The 19,975-nt window shown below is 37.5% G+C and overlaps 1 protein-coding gene across 9 annotated transcripts in view; it reads right to left on the reverse strand.

Moving 5' to 3' along the window:
• Positions 1–19,975, reverse strand: part of Csnk1g3 (casein kinase 1 gamma 3) — a 91,034-nt gene that overhangs the window by 70,510 nt on the left and 549 nt on the right. The window contains exon 1 of one of the 9 annotated variants that reach the window (XM_048419107.3): positions 13,673–13,759. The exons of the other annotated variants lie outside the window; for them this stretch is intronic. The gene's annotated coding sequence lies outside the window, so the exon portion shown is untranslated. Of the gene's footprint in view, positions 1–13,672; positions 13,760–19,975 lie in introns of those variants that run through there. 9 annotated transcript variants of the gene reach the window in all.

The following is a 19,975-nucleotide window of genomic DNA, read 5'->3' on the forward strand; positions in this document are numbered from 1 at the left end:
GTTAACCAGCCTGGTTATGCCAAGGTAAAGAGGCCTGTCTTGAACAAGGTAAAATGGCAAAGGTCAACACTGGAAGGTGAACCGTTGACCTCCACACAGGCACCATGGCCACACACAAAGAAGCATCATATGTACACAAAATCTCCAGGAGAACCAGGCATGGTGGCACATGCCTGTAATCCTAGCACCTAAAAGACTAAAGAGGATTGTCAAATTTCAGGTCAGAACCAAATAGTGGGAGAACTTTCTCTATGACAGCACCCATCAAGCAGCATTAGTATTTGACAAAACAGTTTCTTACATGTAACTTTATGATCCCCCGAACTTAATACCATGCTTGAAGCTACGACAGTTACACATATTATTCACTGATAAATGAAACTTTTTGTTAATAATTCTGGTCAATAAGCTTTGTTTGCATACAAGACTCTAAGAGCTTTATGAAGAAAATCTAAATATATACTCTCATCCCCTCATTCAAAATATGAACTGACAATCAAGGATCACTGGACATCTAATGAATTCTAATATGAAAAATGTTTCCCCTATAAAAGAAAGAAAAAGGGAGAGAGGGAAGGAGAGAGGGAAGGAAAGGAGGAAGAAAACAAAGAAAGAAAACAAAACATCCTGGCTAGCAAGTTATTTAATAAACAAAAGAAAGAGGAAGGGGTTATCAAAGAAATGTTAAACAGGGGAAAATAAACCTAGCAAACAGAATAGGCCTAAAGTTTCAACCTGAAGAATTAATTTTACAAAGAAAATAAATTAATTTAAAAATGTATGGATGCTAACCTGTTAGAATTATGGCACAATTAATAGAAGTTGGGTTGTTGGCGGCACAAATGAAAAAGTACAGGGACAAGAATTTCTGTTTCTTGTAGAGTACAAGGTGAAAAGGTCACAAGTTCACTAGGACAAGAAGTAGAGGTAAAATTAGTATTGAAAGTTATCAGAGGAAAGGAACAGGTGAGGGTGAAGTGAAGAAAAAGAGTAGTGGGAAGTCAGAGCAGATGTGCTAAAAAAAAAAAAACTTTCTTCTCAAAGGATACTGGAAAGATAACACAAAATATAACAGTGGTGAGGGGCGAGGACTTCTTACTCTGAAATCCACAATCCCTCACCATCTTTCTGAAGAAAGAATCCATGGTTTTCAAATGATGATACAATCTTTAAAATGTAAAGAACAACTAAAAAGGTTACTTTCATTTTCTCCCTGAACTGTTGTTAACACCTTCTTAGAAACAGGGCTGGGGATGCAGTTCTTTTAAAGTACTTGCTTTCCACATGCAAAGGTTCTGAGCCCCAACCCTAACAGTTGAAAAATAGATAAATAAATCTCAGACGCAATCTCTTCTAAGTACTAATTAACACCAGCAGCTGAAAATCCAACTATGTTTTTTAATTATCTGGAACAGTTTCAATAGACATACTACAAAAGATCTAAAAACTATTTAGGTAAGAAAATGAGGAAGGAATATTACATACTGTTCAGTTTAGCACCCACACAGAGCAGGTTTATTTCTGCATTTTCTACTAGTCACACAGAAAGCACTTTTGTGACTAGATATGATTCACTGTGTCCAACTAAATACCAGTTGTTTTAAAAAAAAAATAGCTAAGGAAAGCACTGCAGTGTAGTACTGCGATAGTACTGCTGCTGTACTGCTGGAGTACTGTAGTGCTGTAGGGCTGTTTTAGCGCTGTTATAGTGCTTAGTACTATAGAACTGTAGTGATATAATACTGTACTGCTGTAGTGCTGCTGTAGTGCTGTAGTACTGTACTGCTGCAGTGCTGGGATGCTGTAGTCCTGCATTATACTTACAGATGCAATCAAAAGTGAAACTATGAATGTGTTCAAAGAAACAGTCAACTCAAAAAATACAAAGTAGGGAGGGCCTTGGACCTTCCACAAGGCAATGTGCCTTACCCTCTCTGAGGATTAGATGGAGGTGGGTGGGAGAGTGTGTGGAAGGAATGGGAGGAGGGGAGAGAGTGGGAACTTGAATTGATACTTTTTTAAAAATCTAATAAACTTTTTAAAAATCAGAAAAAATATTTAAAAAAAGAAAACATGACTAACCAGTAGATCCTAAAGATTAGGTAGCACAGCTACTTAGGTGTGCTCCAGAAACACCCTGTTCACAATTTTTCACAACACAAAAGTAACCCCGGGCATTATAAATAGCAGATGTATCCCCTTTAACTGAAATCTTAATCCTTCTACTAGCTAAAATTAGTAAGCATAATTAACTATGTGAGTGTATATAAATGGTAACAAAGTATGTTAAAAGACATATTGGTCAAAAGGATGCGTTTTTAACTGTCTTTAAGAAGGAGCAACTATGAAAATTGTCTTATTTCTATGAACCGCTTCAATTTTGATATAGTGATATCCACTAATAAAAGAGCTTCTCAATTTGGAGAACATTTGCATTACCTGGCTGTAAGCGGACATATGAGGACTGTATCTGACTGTATTTGACAATCACTGATAAATCTTCAAAACAGAAAATCAGACTTTCTAATCTGCATGGTTCAATCATTTAAGACCTTACACACAACCTAGATAAACAGAAAAACAGTCTGAAAATAAATCTGTGTACTCATGTTCTGCCTCATAGGCCAAACAGACACCAATGAGAAGTTCTAGATTTTAAAATAATTTAAAAATATTATACTATTAAAATATTGCTGTAGTAAAAAAAAGAAAAAGATTTATTCAATGCATTTCTAATAAACATTATAATTTACAAATAAAAAATTATAACAAAGTTAATATCAAATTTATATTCAAAACTTATTTCTGACAGTGTTATTTCCCCACAGGTTTGTTACATGAAATAAAAATGTATGTATTTGTATAAGCAACACTAAATAGACTCACCAGGTTGTATGTATGTGTATTTATGCATATGAGTATAAAAATAATTAAGAGATCTCAAAGTTGAAAGGTGTAAAGGGGACATTGGAGGAGTTGGAGGGGGAGGAAAGAGTGAAAATTATGTAAAATATTCATGTACAAAATTCTCAAAAGTAGAAAATTAGAACTATCTATTACAAAAAGGTTCATTTGGGGTATTAAACACTTTATTCAGTCTCTATCAAAAAATTGTATTAGAATATGTATCTTCAAGCATCTCTGAAATTTAAATGAGTGGAGATATTTGCAATGAGATGGCTAGCCACTACATCACATGCTATTAGCAGTCAGTGTCCCAGTTACTGGTTTCTGGCATTACTCCAACTGCAGTTGTCTAAGAAAGAAATAAACACTTATTTTTAAAGTGAAATCATTCACTGTAATGTCAAAATATGGAAATCAATTTCTTTAATTACATACTACAAAAAAATTGTCTCAAATGACTTAGAACCTATCATTTAAAATTACTTAGTATTTCTGAAACTTGATTTCAATGATGTCCCTGTATATTCCTATGAAGATCTAGACTGTCTAGTCTTTGAAACTGACCACCTAAAAGAAGGAAAAAAAGAAAAGAAAAAGAAGGACAGAAGGAAAAAAGGAAGAGAAATTTAAAAGAAAAAAGAGATTACTAACTAGTTTTTATATTCTCTCAACTGTGGATTAGGTGGAACCCACTAATCACCCATGAAACTAATTTAGTGGATCTTAAATAGCAGTTATTTAAGATGACACTAATAGAAAAGAAAATGGAGGGCTGGAGAGATGGTTCAGTGGTTAAGAGCACCACCTACTCTTCCAAAGGTCCTGAGTTCAATTCCCAGCAACCACAAGGTGGCTCACAATCATCTGTAATGAGATCCTGTGCCCTCTTCTGGCCTGCAGGCAGAGCACTGAGGATACTGTATACATAGTAAATAAATAAATCTTTAAAAATAGAAAAAGAAAAGAAAATGGAGTGCACATATGTAATAAGAAAAAAATCACATTGTTCTTTGTTGTCATTGTTTGTTTTGTTTTGAGACAAATCTCTCTACACAGCCCCAGCTACCCTGTGAGTTACCTGTACAGATCAGGTTGGCCTAAAACTCACAGAGGCCCACTAGTCTCTGCCTCCCAAGTGCTGGATCAAAGGTATGAGCTGCCATTCCCAGCCAAAATATCATGTTTAATATCATGTTTAACTGCAAAGTTGTATAAACAAACAGGGTGTGGGGGGGGAAGATCCATGTCTCCAGCCCCCTCATATGTGAGCACTCATACATCTTTCCTGAGGTTCACCCAGTTCAACAGTTAGGAGAACTGTAAAATACTCAGTCCCTTAAGCACTTCCTATATTATATACGGAGAACTGCAAATCTAACTCATATTCTGACCATTTAAGAATTGTCTTTCCAGGTAAGATGGTGAGCTAGAAGTCGTCAGAACTACTGGCTAATTAGTGTGGAAATGAAACAGGAGTATTTGATCACTCCATCAACTACTTCTCTAGTCCCAGAATTGACTTGATCAACACTCCAACAAACCTTCCCCTACTATAGAACCCTCTGAATTACAGTAACAACTGGTCTGGCAAGATACGTTCAGAAGTACAACAGCAGGGACAAAGTTATAAGGCTAACCTGCTGTTTTCTAATTGGTTTTAAGGCCTGCTCCAGAGGAGAAAACTCATAGCTAATACCATAAACAGCTATGAATCTGTGGCTGCAAAGCTCACAGGCCCTGTGATGAATTTATAGCTGTTACTCTGCTAAACAGACACAGTATCGAACTGTACCCTGAATTTGTCTCTCTGCAGTCCTCAAACCTCTGTGCAGTAGACAGTGGTAAGCACAAAGCTCCCAACTAATCAGAACAGAGACTGTGTCAGTGGAGCACTCAGTCACAAACAGGAGAGGGATATCATGCTCCTGCTCATGCCCCAAAGGCTGAAGAAAGAGTGTAAAAACCAGAGTGAGGAGTGTAAGCATGAAATTGCCTTAGAAACATGACAAAGACCACTGCTCTGGGAACTCAAGGCAGCTGTGTTTGCCTGGATAAAACTGCAAGATCAAGACAGCCAACATAGCATAGAGAGAGGAGGAGTTCACAGCCTCCTCTTCTAACCAAGGAGTTGCTGCCTACTTATTACTGTTAGGGGAGGGAAAGTCAGTTTTCTTTAAAGGTGTGGGCCTGGTAGGTGGACCACACTCCAGTAGATGGCCCCACAGCCAGGAGTATGTGAGCAGCACAAAGTAGACTTGGTGAGTTATTTAAAAAGAAAGAGGAAATGAAATTGGAAGGGACTGAGGAGGTAGATATGGGGGAGTCAAGAAGAAGGATTGGTGTGAATATTATCTGTTCTGTGACCTACAACTTTTCACGCATGCCTTTTATATTCATTGAAAATTATTTTCTCCTGTTCATCAGTAAAGTCAAAAACATTTGATTCACAATAGTTATGTTTTATCAGGTCAGTGCAAATACAGAATAATCAAACACTGAACCACTGTTCCTAGGAAAAAATGCATTTAAGGTTTTGTCCAGACTCTTTCTTGAGTCACAAAAGTTCAATAAACCAATCAAATCAATATACAAACTTTTTTCATGTATGTTTCTGTTTTGAAACACTTTACAACATCATACCTATACCTGCACCTGAACTAACGTACTTATCCTCTCCACGACACACCAGTTTTCTTATGCTTGGGAACATTATTCAGCTCTTCAGCACTAGGTCTGGGGTCATTTTAAACAAAATCATAAAAGGAAAAAGGAAAGGAAAGGACTCATTATGAAAAGCAAAACCAGGAGACTGAGTAGCCTTATTTAACCTCAGCTTGGCACACACACTGACTAGATCAAAGTTTTTCCTACCTTCTGTATGTGTCTGCTTGTGACTCACTGAAATAGCATCAGGAGCATTTATTTTCAGGTCACAAATAAATGTTAGCCATCAGGAAAATTTGCAACTACAGAATCCTCAAACATTCAAAAGACAGTAAAATTTTCTCTAATTGATGAAAACTGCCTCATTGAAAGTATTCCACCAAGTTCTGGGAAGATGGTTCAGTCACACAAGCAAGGACTTGGGTTCAGATCACCAACACGCAAATAAAAAGCTCAACACTACATATGTTTGCATCTGTAATCCTAGGCTGAGGCTGAGGATCTTAACTGGAGATCAACCTGAGCAACACAGTGAGAGAAACCTTGGCTTAAAAAAAAAAAAAAATATTCCAGAGCTGGAGAGAGAGATCAGGAGAACAGTGCTTGCTATGTAAGCACAGGAAGAAAAGTTTAAGCCCCGGTACCTTCTTTGAGCTACAACCCTCTGTGAACTAAAACCAGAAACGATATCATGCACCTGTAATCCCAGCACGAGGAAAGCCGGCACAGGAAGATCCCCAGGCAGGGCTTGCTGGCCATCCATTCTAGCCAAATCCTGAGACCCAACTTCAGTGAGAAACATTCAAAAAACAAATAGAGAACAATTAAGGAAGACACCAGATGTCAATCTCTGGCCTACACATACACACACACTTTCATCTACTAAATGGATTAAAAGGATAAGGAATGAGAATTAATTACTACCAATATGTGACTCCTGGTGAATATAACGGAACTAAACAAGGATGAGGAATGACTGTTAAGATCATAAGAAGAATGTTCACATCCTTCCAATAGAAGCAAAACATCTGCAGCTGAATCCGATCAAGCCTCTGCATTTCACTGTCCATGTTAAGGAAGCATAGAGTACAATGCTTTACTCTTCTATTTAGTATAGAGATACCCCAATTTTTTTAATCTGATGTCCTCAAAAGCAGAAGTCATGCTACTCAACTTTTCTTCCCAATAACAGAACACATTAAAAACTGCTTAAAAGAATAACCAATGATCAATGAAAACGTTCTCAGAAATTTGGGAGTAATAATTCATATAGCCATTTTTTTCTGAAAAAAGGGATGGAACAATGATTATAAAGCTGTAAGGAAATTTACAGGTCAAGAAATGCAATATCACATGGATCAAAAGTCTTTAAAAGTGCAATTTTTGACTCTCCAAAATCCCACAATCCAAAAAGGAAAAAAAAGCTGAGCTAGAAGTCTGGGTCTATAAATCCCAGCAACACGACAGGATGAATAGGAGGGTTACAAGTTCAAGGATACACGGTTAACTTGTTAGTGAGCCCCTGCCTCAAAATACAAGTAAAAAGAGGGCAAGGGATAGGGCTCAATTGTAGAGCCTTGTATACTTGCTTACATGTATACTATCAAGCGCTTAAAAACCACCAGTAAAGATAACAACATGCACGTACTGCCTTATTTAAACAATAAAAGCTCTTAGATGTTAGCTTCTTTTAAATAATTCTAAAAGCTTACTCTAGAAATAAAACTTTAAAAGTAATAGCTGAAGGGCTAGGAAAATGGGTCAGTTAATTAAGACTGCTTGTTGCACAAGCACAAGAACCTGAGTTTGAATCCCCAAGACCCACAAATAAAAAGCTGGTGTGAGTCCATGGGCCCGTAATCCCAGTCAGTGCTGTGGGAGGCACAGACAGGATAGTTTCGGGTTCAGAAAATAACAGGACCTACCCACCCATGTGTGCATAAGTGCATGTTCGCACACTCACATATCTTTCAAATTGATCTTCCTAATAAAAAGATGAAACAACCCATTTATCCAATAAATGCACAGCCATTAGAGGCCTACTGTAGGCCAAACAGAAATGAAGAAATCAAATAAGACACAGTTTTTGACATGGAATGTTTAAACGGGCAGTAATATAAAGCATACTATGTATTACAACAAAAGTACGGTGCTTTCTCAACACATGCCAAGTGTACAGAACCACACTGTAAACTCTGGGTCTTGTCATTTAAGTACAGAAGCTGGCTATCTACGAGGTTCAACATGCTCACGCTGAATGTGCACCTTCAAGAGTCTGGTATCTTAGTACACTCAGAAGCACAGGTAGCAAGCACATGACAGCAGTGCTCACTGGTCCACACCCTTCCAGATGAAAAGACAGCAAGAACATATACACAGAACATCATATCTCACAATCAGTGTCATTCCCCTATGGCAAGTTCCTACAAGACTTTAAAATCTAGATTTGTAGCAACAGAGAGAGATACATAATGACAGAATTTTAAGTTTCTTAAGGACCATTTTAAGAGATGAATGAGGAGATTACAAAGAAAAGGAGAGAAGGGAAAAAGAAAGCTAACAGAGAAGATAAGAATTAGAAAGTAAAGAAAAAGGGGCATCAATACAGGTATAAAGATATTTACAGCAGTGACTTAGAAACAAATTAAGGAAGTTCAAGGAACCTAAAACAGACATTACAGCCACACCCTTGACTCTATCATTAAGGAGGTTTGAGGCAGAGTCAAAATATATAAAAAGAGGGCTTCCTGTAGGTGCTCTGACATGACGTTATCATGTGCAAAACCCTTGATATAGTCCTGGAGACCAGAGAGCACCTGAATACTCAGCTAAGCCCAGACTTCTTCAATGGTTCCATACTGAGCATTCTAACTACACTATGCATCTGGGACCTCCATCAGGCCCAAAGTCCAGGGTTAGCTACTCAGTAAGGAAAGGACTAAAGAAAGCAGGAAAAAAGCAGACATGCAGTGAGGGGAGGGACTTTCAATAACTGTTAAAGGAACTAATGCAAATTAAAATAAAATCCTTTTGATGATCATAAACTTACAAGAAAAAAAGCAAAAAATATTAACTAGCACCTACTGAAACTATCCAGGGAAGTAATATACACACATTCCTATTAAATAGTTTCTGTTAAGAAGTAGATACAAACTCATCCACGTCCACACAGCTTCTTTCAAAGTTTCTGCAGCCCCCTTTTTTAGTTTTCAGAAAGTCTCAGGACTTTCGACAGGTGGTATAATGTCTGCACAAACCCCAGTAAGGACTGGACAACGCACTGAATAAGAAAAGAAAATCACACATTTGCCAAATCTATAATGAAACCTACAAATACATAAAATAAGGAAGTAAGGGACTAGGAATATAGGTCAACTGGTAGATTGCTTGCCTATCATGCACAAGACCCTGGATTGACTCACCAATACTGAAAAAAAAAAAAAAATCTAAAGGACCAGCAAGACTGCTCATCATATAATGGACCCTGTCATGAAGAAATGGCAACCTGAACTCCATCTCCAGACCCACACAAAAGCTAGAAGGATATAACTAACTCTAGAGTTGTCCTCTGGCTTCCAAACACATATCATAACACATGCACACACACATGCACACACACACACACACACACACACACACACACACACACCATATACATAGCTTAAAAATGTTAAGAATACTAATGATAACATCTCAGAACAGATTTCGCATTTTTAAAACAAGTCAATTCATGCCAAAAATTTAAAAAAAATGTATTTTAGAACCTTATGTATAGTAAGATTAATAACAAACAGCAATCCTGTGAAGCAGTGCTCATTACTCCTTATTACATGTTGATTTTACTATGGTACTGTGGTATTTTACTAAATTAAAAATAATCTCCAAAAGTCATTCATAACGTTCACATAACATGTTCTCCAAATCCTATGTATAGAATATTAAAGCTCTCCACCACAAATTCTTAAATATCAGGGTAGTTTTTAGAAATCTAATCCTTACAATGCATGGAATAATGGCAAAAACTTGCCGCCATGCAGAGTACATGTATGTGTGCATGTGTGTATGTGTTGGAACTGAACTGAATTCATAATAAAAATAGCTTGCCAGGCAGTGACGGTGTACACCTTCAACCCAAGCACTCAGGAGGCAGAGGTAGGTTGACCTCTGAGTTTGAGGCCAGTCTGGTCTACATAGTGAGTTCCAAGACAGCCAGGGCTACACAAAGAAGCCCTGCTGTCCCCCTCACACACACAAAAAAAAAAATTAAAAATAAGTAAATAAATAAATAACTAGAAGGATTGCTCCCATTCTGTCAGACCAAAAGTACTGAAAATGAATAAGGTTACTCCTGAGCCAAAGTTAGCATCAAATGAAACAAAAAAGGACCTCAAGTAGTCACCAATGACAAAATGATCCTATACACAGCTATTATTATCATAGTGTATTAATGTGTATACATATCCTAACTATAGTCAACACAGACAATATAGTATGAATATACTATGACTGAGATAAAAATATTTCTGCTGAGGAAAACTCCAGAGGTACTTGTTAGCCCTGATACAAAAGAGAAGGAGGAAGTAGAGTTTACTACATGACCACTTAAGTCTCTTCTGTCCCCATGGAGACTCCTGTCTTCTTGGCACTTAGCAGCTAAGAAAGGAAATTCAAGGGTTTGTGTTCTGGGTTATAAACCAGGACTCTGTCTCAAAACCTTAAAAAAAAAAAAAAAAAAAGAAAAGAAAAAAGCAACCCAATGATTTTGTAAATATGATCAATGTAACATAAAATGAGTTAACTTTTAATCAGCAAGCATTCTTTAAAGATAATTTTAGAGATGTGTTTTTATTACTTAATTCTTAATATTTCCAAGAGTACTCCCTAGTTGTTGCTCTAATTTCTTCTTGATAAATTTCCTTTTAAAAAGCTTTACAGGATATCTAAACGTTCTAGCTTTGATGCTATGCTTGTCAAAAAGTACTAATGTGAAATGAATATGTCTCACCAAGGAAGCTGGGTCCGACGCTATGAGAAGTTACTTTTTTGAATCTGATCCTCTGATAATAGCTGGGTCTATGTGTGTGTTTGTTTATTTTGATCTCATTCTTTAGACCAGGCTGGCATGGCAATCCACCTGAATTGGCTTCGTGCACACTAGGACTATAGTTTCATGAACACCACGCCCTTCCCACGCATTTCTTTTATCATTTCCATACCTCACCCCCAATTAAAATGACAGCAAGAAAGCACTAATTTTTAGTGGTAAAGGTGCCTATAAGGAAAGGAGGAAATCAGTTCTTTTCAATCTTGCAGCCAACTAGAAAAGCCTAAAGAAATCTAAAACATGCCAACGTTCTGGCTCAATCACCACATTCAAGTATAAATTAGTTGGGTAACATCCTAAGAAAATGTTAACAGGGATTTGGGCTGAGCGCCACTGGTAGAAAAATGTTCTCCAGGGCCCTTTCTCTCCACTCATCTACTAACAAAGTGTTAACACTCTCAGGTCTATAAACACAGTCTTATAAATACACTTTTCTTCTCTTACGACAGGGGGAAAAAATATATAGAATAAGATCATTTTTACTTATTTGACTTTGCGGGGGGGGGGGGTTGTTTTGCTTTTTGGGTTATTTTGAGACAGGGTTTCTCTGTGTAACAGTCCTGGCTGTCCTGGAAACCTCTTTGTAGACCAGGAAGGCTTCAAACTCACAGAGATCTACCTGTCTCTCCCAAGTGTTGAGATTAAACGTGTACATCACTATTGCCCAATAACTGATTTTCTCATCCTAAATACTCATAAATTATTTGTCTGCTCTTCAAAAAAAAAAAAACAAATAAAAACAAAACAAAAAACTTTCAAAAGGACAGTATTTAAGATAATTAGCAAAGCATACAACACATACTCCATTTAATCAACTAACTTTCAACAGATCAGAAAATATATGAAAGAATGACTTTTTAAACTGGTGACATTTTAATACCTTATCAGCAATAAGCATTTATAGAATCTCAACTATATAAAAGATATTTTAGTCACAATATACCTTGACATTCACATACTAGAAATGAACTCAGAAAACAATCTACCATTTGCTTGGATGAAAATTGGTATCACAAGAGTTCATGTCTTGAAGAATTAGATTTAGGAAGTATTGCAGGTGGTATTATTACTTTCAGATCCCAGGAGTGAATACATAAAAATGCTTTATAAACCTTTGCACCAACAAATGCCACCTATCCAACAACTAATGCCTGTAGTTACACCTGCAAATTGGTGCCAGGCAATCCCTGATTACAATTTCATTATAAGGACTCACAGTCATATGTGCACAGCATAAGCCATACATAAGATGAATGGGACAGGATGAAGGTTCTCTCTTCTCCACTACTTTACCGAACATATTTGCCTACCATATGAATGTGCAATATTCACCGGTAGAGGTATTTCAAAGAAATAGAAAATAAACATGACACAGACTGGGTATAAGGGGAAAAAAGCATTTTCACTTCCCTTTTCACAAAGGAAATTCTGAACATAATTTTAGCTCTAAATATACCACATTCTAACACATTGTCTAGTACTTTTGCAAATCAAATCTTAAAAAATATACAACACAATCATTTCAAAATACTGTGTATGAAACCTATTACTTCTAGAAAGTACATTTATACGAAAAGGTGTCACATGGCCAATCTCAACTTAAAACTTCAGAGGTCTATTGAGATGGCTGCAATAGCATGAGGAGCCGAGTTCAGGTACCCGGCCCTATGTAAAATGCTGGTCATGGCAGCAGCGCAAGCCTGTGATCCCAGCATAGGGTGGTGGAGGGGATATAACATAGACAGGTAGATCCCAGGGGATCCTAACTGAAACAGCAAGCTCCAGATCTAGTAACACACACTACCTCAAAAACATATGGGGCTGGAGAGATGGCTCAGCATTTAAGAGCACTGACTGCCCTTTCAGAGGACCCAGGTTCAATTCCCAGCACCCACAGGGCAACTCACAACTGTCTGTAACTCCAGTTCAGCAGATCTGACACCCTCACAAAGACAAAATGCCAACTCACGTTTTAAAAATATTTAAATAAAGTAGTTTCTCAAAAAAAAAAAAGGCCAAGTGGTCGTGGTGCACGCCTTTAATCCCAGCACTTGGGAGGCAGAGGCAGGCAGATCTCAACGAATCAGAGGCCAGCCTGGTCTAGCCTGATCTACAAAGTGAGCTGCAGGACAGTCAAGACTGTTACACAGAGAAACCCATCTCAAGAAACCAAAAATAAAAAATGGTGAAGAGAAAGGTGGATACCTGAAATTAAACTCTAGCCTCTACAAACACACTCACAAGCAAATGCACTTGTGCACACATGAATACATACATACACATACACATACACATACACTTGCGCACACACTCACACACAACTCAAAACTTTAAGATGTATCCAATTTTAAGAATCAAAAAAATATGTATCAATACATTCAAGGAACATTTGTTTCATGGTATTACATGATGGTAATAAAATTATGTGTAAAAATCCTAATCTGGCAGAAAACATTCCTTACTAGAAATCTATTCTCTTTACTCAAAAAAGATATATGTATGCATGTACATGTATATACACACATATACACACACACATACATACACACATATGTACATTAGATAAAGAAATGCACAGACACAACTGAAAATTCAAATACAGAAATATACTAAAAGGAGAAAAGTAAAAATAATTCTAAATATCACTTTATAAATAACTTCCATTAACATATTCTTTGGGGAAATAAACAGTGAATATATTTACATACACACATACATATCTATCTATGCCTTTCTTTTACATACAATGAAGAAAGGAAAAGTCTAATATAACTTTCTTCAAAATGGAAATATGTAAGCGGTTAGTTATATCTTCATTCTGCTTTCCATTTTCACCGAAACAAGTCAAGTTTAAGACTATTCAGTGAGTGCATGACGCACAAGTATACACCTCAGTGATCATTACTGCTGCTTATTTGAAGGGAAATTTTTCAAAAATCTGTTATTTAGAAAAAAAAGCCCTCGGCTGCCTGCCTCCAAAGACTGAGAACACAGTACCTGTCCTAGAAAGGTCCAGCTGACTCACCAGCAGTCACAGACTGAGTCTGCACTGCTGTAGACAGGACTCCTCTGACGGCCTCCCACCTGTCGGTCAGAAGGGGATGACACTAGTAATTTGGAGATGAGAGTTCTACTAATCAAGCGCATGACATCAATATTTCACTCAACCTTCCCATGACTCACTCAATTTTAAAACTGTGATTCTCCCACGCCTCCCCTTCAACCCCCCCACTGTTTCTCCTGTTCTCAAATTTGGTAGGAAACCACCCTTTCTTCTTGTCATTGAGACCCACAATTTCAAGTTTGTCTGACTTTCTTGTTTTGTTTTGTTTCCACAGAGTACTTACTCTCCACTTGGGGTGAGGAACAAAGTAGTCTAGTGAGATCAAAGGTGTAGGCAGTATTTTGAACAAGGACCAGAGGGCAGTAATTTGGTAAATAATTAAATTAATATATTCATGATTTTTTTATTTGAAATCAGAGTAGCTTCAACAGTAGTACCATGTAACGCATAAAATCTTACTACTTGGATAACCTCTTTTAGAGTGTCAAGTTAGCCAGTTTAAAACTAGCAATATTTTTAGTACTGAAGAATATTCAGCCCAGAGCACATTTAAGACAGCAACATGGCCATTTTCATCCATCGCATCTGCACTACACTGTGGAGTTCAAAGTGCACTGACATGCAATATTTTATTTCAGTCTCAAAACAAGTAGGAATGGTCACTATTGACTGTATCTCTAATATTCATTTCCCCATTCTTCCTTCTCACGCTATTTTCAAAATATTTTCTCTCCCCTGTGTAACTGCAGAACAAGGGGTATATCCTGACTAATAAACACCAAACATAACTCTATTTCATTGTCCTAACTGGATAAAACAGGTGCACCATTAATTCTGATCAATAAAATATTAAGGAAAAATATACTGGTAGGCCAGTGCTAAGGTTTTTCTCATTTGGGAAGGATGAAAGAGGGCAGGCAAGCAAGCTCCACTCCCTCCTCTGCCAATGCAAGTCTATAATATGATCTGATAGCAGTCTAAGGATGTATTGAGAGCACAGATAAGAGCTGGCAAAGTCACAGAAAGGCAAACTACTCAAGACTCAGCCTTGAGCCTTCCCAATTCAATGTTGCACATTGCTGTACATTCTGAAGCAGTGGATCCCACATACGCAGCACATCTCTGTATATTTCTCAACCTGGACCTTGTTATTTTTTAACTGCAAATTCTCCTTTTCGACTTGAGCTAAGTTAGGCAGGTCAGCATAGCAATCTTCAGCCATCAAACCAGCATGCTTTGCACCACATTCAAGTGCTCCTGATAGACATCAAGGGAGTGTTATTTCTACTTTCTAAGAACAACCTCGCCTACCAATTCACCCTAGCAGTGCCTACTTAACTTGAAGAGCTACTGAAATGGTAAGGCTCTACTCCAATGCTGATACTGCATAAAACCTGAAAAATAGCATACGAAATCTGACCAAGTGTAGTTTGCACTACTTTATGCAATCACATGACTAGATATTTAAACAATGTATTCTGAGAAATGACCTTCTGGTAGAGTCAGGAAAACCAGAATTTCCTTTATGTCTTAGAAGAAGATGCAGTCAGGCAAAGTGGCTCAAGCCTATAATCTTGGGAAGGTGACAGACAGGACGATTTGAAGTTCAAGATCAACCTGAGCTACATAGTGAATTCCAGGCTAACCTGCACTACAGAGCGAAATCATCTCAAAAAACAAACAAAAAAAGCAGAAACAAACAAACAAACAAAAAACCTAGTCATTAGATACTAAGGAAGTCTCAAAGTCGGTGTAATTAGATTTTTAGTAGGTTTCTCTTTGGCTTATTTATCAACAGATGTCAATTAGCTTTAAAAAGATTTTTTTTAAAAATCTGCAGAACAAAAAGCTCGGGGCACTAAATAATTTACTGCAGCTAAAACAAAACAAGGTCTATTTACAGTGCAATCTTGCACTGCAGCTCACAACACTTAAGCAGTCTTACTATGGGATCTTTACAAATTGTCCTGGATTAAAATCATTTCATCCTCTCCCCATATTTCAACTGTAATTGATTTTACTACACTGTTTTTTCCAACGCAGTCAAATGGTTCTCATACACACAAGTTTCTGACCTGAGAATTTGCTGAACAAGGTTTTACTGCAATATGTGATTACAAAATCAAATGTAACTGCCACCGATAGTGGAGCATAAACAAACATAAAGAAACAAATGGTTCTTGGGAGGACAACGGTAGGAGTGAAAGTCGAGGGGAAACTGGAGTTGCTTACCGCCACAGCATGCAGGCTTTGCTCTATTCTTCAGGGAAAAGAGGTATCATTTAAGCTCAGGAGTGGGTTCAAGCAGAGGTCACTTAAGAGGCAATCTTCCTATAATGAGCCTCCCCAAGAGTCTTTGGTTATTCTATACACCAATCAGCCCTCTAACAATTGATACCTATCAGCAATTTCTGAAATAAAGCCCTATATGGCATCATACCTTGGCACTTTCACAACAATGTGCTCTATCTCAATGAAGAGCATAAAGGCAGAGTCAACCCTAACCCTCAATCTCGTCTCCACTCCTCTTTCCCCAACACGCACACCATCACACACACACACACACACACACACACACACACACACACACATACACAAAGTCAACTAAAACTAAAGATTCTTCTAGGCAATTCAGAACTGGCTAAACGCAAATAGAAACCTGAGCACAACTTCAAGTCTGACGTGACTATACTAGAGGAAAAAAGCATTAGTAGTTAAAGAAAAAAACCTGATATAACTGATGTGATATTTCCGTCTTAAACCACTGAAAGCTACAAAAATAAAAGCCAATATGATTTAGCCACAAATTTATTAAACTTAATTCAAACTAGGTTGGCCAAAATGTATTTCTTCCTCCCCACAACACACTAATACTCATTGTTAGGAATGCTAAGGTGAGAGATTGGGATGGATGAGAAGATACAACCACTCAGGGTCTAGGAACATAACAGACGGGAACTTCAAACACAGTTTCTCAACCCCAACTTTGGGGTGAGTTAGGAAAACATGCCTAACAGTGGGTATCTAAAATAATCCCACATACACCTCTCTCCTTCAGTATTTGCTAGGCAAGCACTCCACTACTGAGCTATAACCCCAGGTTTTATTATATATTTTCTAAGAAGTTCCAGGCTCTCCAGAGTCCTTCCCCATTAACAAATTATGCATACTTGATTCGAAAAATGAGACCCCAAGTATGATTCTGTCTTGTGGATCCACACAACAGGAATGCTTATCACTGAAACTGTTTTTCTGAGCCTACAGATTCCATGCAACTGGGAAAAGACATATATCCCCAAACTGCCACTTCCAAAGAGCGAGCTAACTTTCTTCTTAAAGAGCCAAAACTAGAACATACTAACGGTATCAAATAATGTCACTAAATGCCAACTGCTTGAATAAAGAAAAAGAATATGAAAGTTGAAGGGAAAAACAATATTGGTGACTATGGAGTCAAGAAAAAAAGGACACAAATATACATTGTTATTCCCAAGACATATTTTCAACAGCTTACTTAAAATCACTTAGACTTCCCTGGTCTCATAATGGGAGTCCCATCATTTAACTAAATCCCCCAGAAAAGTTCAAAGTGGTCTTACAAAAGGTAGACTTAAAAGTAAATTGTAGCTCGTTTTGTTTTTTAGGGGGAGGTTTCAAGATAATATAAATTCAGTCACAATGTAAGTCTTTCTAATATTAAGAGAGAAATTTGAGGGAAAAAACCTTCACTGTAACTTTTCTAGAAGCACTCAGAAACTGGTGGTGTGAGGGTGATATCTTTCTAAGCACTACTTTGATAGTGATTTGAAGGTTAAATTACTTTAGAGTTTATTGATACTTAAGATGACTAAAAGTGGGCTGGAGAGATGGCTCAGTGATAAAGAACATTGACTGCTCTTCCAGGGGAATCAGGTTCAATTCCCAGAACGGACATGGCAGCTCACAACTGTCTGCAACTCCAGGATCTAGCACACTCATGCAGACATACATACAGGCAAAAAAACCAATAAAATAAAAATAAAAAGATGACAAAAACCTCACATGATTACCTGGAACTGTGGTTATTCTCATTTTATCATCTTACTATCACAGTTAATTTTCTTCATGCATAGATTTTTTTCTTCATGACCCTTTTTCTCTAGCAAATCTTCCCTTCAAATGTATTCACAGTAACAGATTATGCAATGGCCTGCACTTTGCTGTGTTGTTTAATATTTCACCACTCCTTTTATTTAATTGTATATTTTGTTTGGGGGTGCCCTTTATAATTAAAACAATATTTGTTCTATTCTGCGAAGTTAAAAAAAAAAAACTAAACCAAAAACTATACCATAGAAATGATCTGTTCTGTTCCCAGCAGGGAAAAGATTACAGGACAGATCGGAGGGAACACAGAAATAATTGGAGGGCTTCCCATTTCTCCCTGAGTCATTTTTACAGTCCTTATTTATTTCATGTAAAACCAATTACCAGATTACCAGACACACCCATAATCAAATGTAAGTAAAGAAAAATTATAAAGCCATGTATAAACTGATGTCCACTGTATACATCTGCCCCCCCCCCCCCGTAGCATAGATGACAGCCAGCTAACCATTAGGTTATAATTTGTTTCCTTAAACACAGCGTTCTTCTGTGTTCTCTTGTCACCACAGAAGAGACACATTTGAACCTTCACACCTCCAGCTGACTCACTGTTAAACACAAGGCCTTCTGAACCTCCATGGCCTGTTCTCCACCCACTTTCCCAGCTTCCTCTTCACAGCAGCTTCCCATCCAGCTCAACAGGTACCCTAACACCCAGCCACATGACAGCGCTCAGCCAGCCCCCAGCCCCCTGTGCCCATGAAAATATTTAAGGCCCAAACAGAGTGTCACAGCCCCACGCTCATTCCTAACTCCCTTCAAATTAGTGTCCTGCACACACACCCCATGCTTCCGTCCACCTCTAATAAAACCTACAGGAAGCTTGGGTTGCAATTATTTGGGAGCATGCCTGCTTCTCCCTTGAAGGTAGCTAGAGTCTCGGTCATCTTCATATTTCTACCCATTTTTCTAATAACTTCAAGTGGTAAGGGTTCATTAGATTATCCCTTGACTCTATTCCCAGTACTTGATTTTAAAAAGAGCAACAAATGACTTTCGTCATTAGCAGAATTGCGGTATACATTAACATTTGCAAATCTAATACTAAAAATGTCAATAATTACACAATTCATTAATTTTAAGCTGAGAAAAGAGGGGCCATGGAATACATAAATCATCAATAACCATTCCTCAAGATACCCCACAACATCAAAAAAAGTCTCTTCTATATCAACATTAAAAGCAAGGTGGAAAACTATTTAGTTATACTAACACTCAAGAGGACTCAGGAGGATAATGAATTCAAGTCCAACCCATGCTATGTAGTCAGACCCTGCCTCAAAAGTCCAAAATGAGAAAGAAAAAAAACAAAATAAAATCTTTCTGTCCCCAAGTCCTATATGGATTACTTCTACATGATGCATATCCAGAAATGCAAGCTCACTTAAAGCAAATCTATACATTCTATTAAGAATGGAGGTGAAAGGCACACTGAATATGATAATACTCTTCTTCCAGTGCCTCTAAATAAATTAATCTTTGTGCAGCTAGGAAAGCTAATATACAAAATATAAAGTTTACCCTAGGGCAGAATACAGTGAAAGCAAAGTTAAGTAACCACTATAAAACGCTGTAAGCACATCTCAAAAATAAGCAATTAAGAATGTATAGCAAGCAAGGCATTTGATTTTTGTCATAATATATTTTCTTAAACCAGTCTCACGTCTAAATTTAATTATTCTTAAACAACTTTGTGTCTATTTTTCTCCCACCTTGGGTTTACAGGGAAAGCCAAGATTCCTCAAAGAAGCACACATTTAAATTTGATTTATTTCCACTTTCATTGTTCGATATCTCTACCTGTGGTCAAACGCCAAGTATAATCACAAGAAGCAATTGCAAGAATAAAAACAGTTTGTCTTCGTTTAAGTTTATTTTTCAAAGGTATTTCATCTTCTAACACTAAGTACCCGTTGAACAGACTGCTCCACCGGGGCACTGATCTAAGCCCGGATACTCATCCCAACAGAGCTACATACAACTCATGCCCAGCCTGGAGCAACAGTAGCCTGCTGCCACTCAGACTTCTCCCTCACCCTTTTTTAACTTTTCGTCCTGAAACACGGGGTGGGCGAACAGGAGTGATCGTA

Source organism: Myodes glareolus, chromosome 13, assembly GCF_982192425.1.
Source record: "Myodes glareolus chromosome 13, mMyoGla1.1, whole genome shotgun sequence".
NCBI lineage: Eukaryota > Metazoa > Chordata > Mammalia > Rodentia > Cricetidae > Myodes > Myodes glareolus.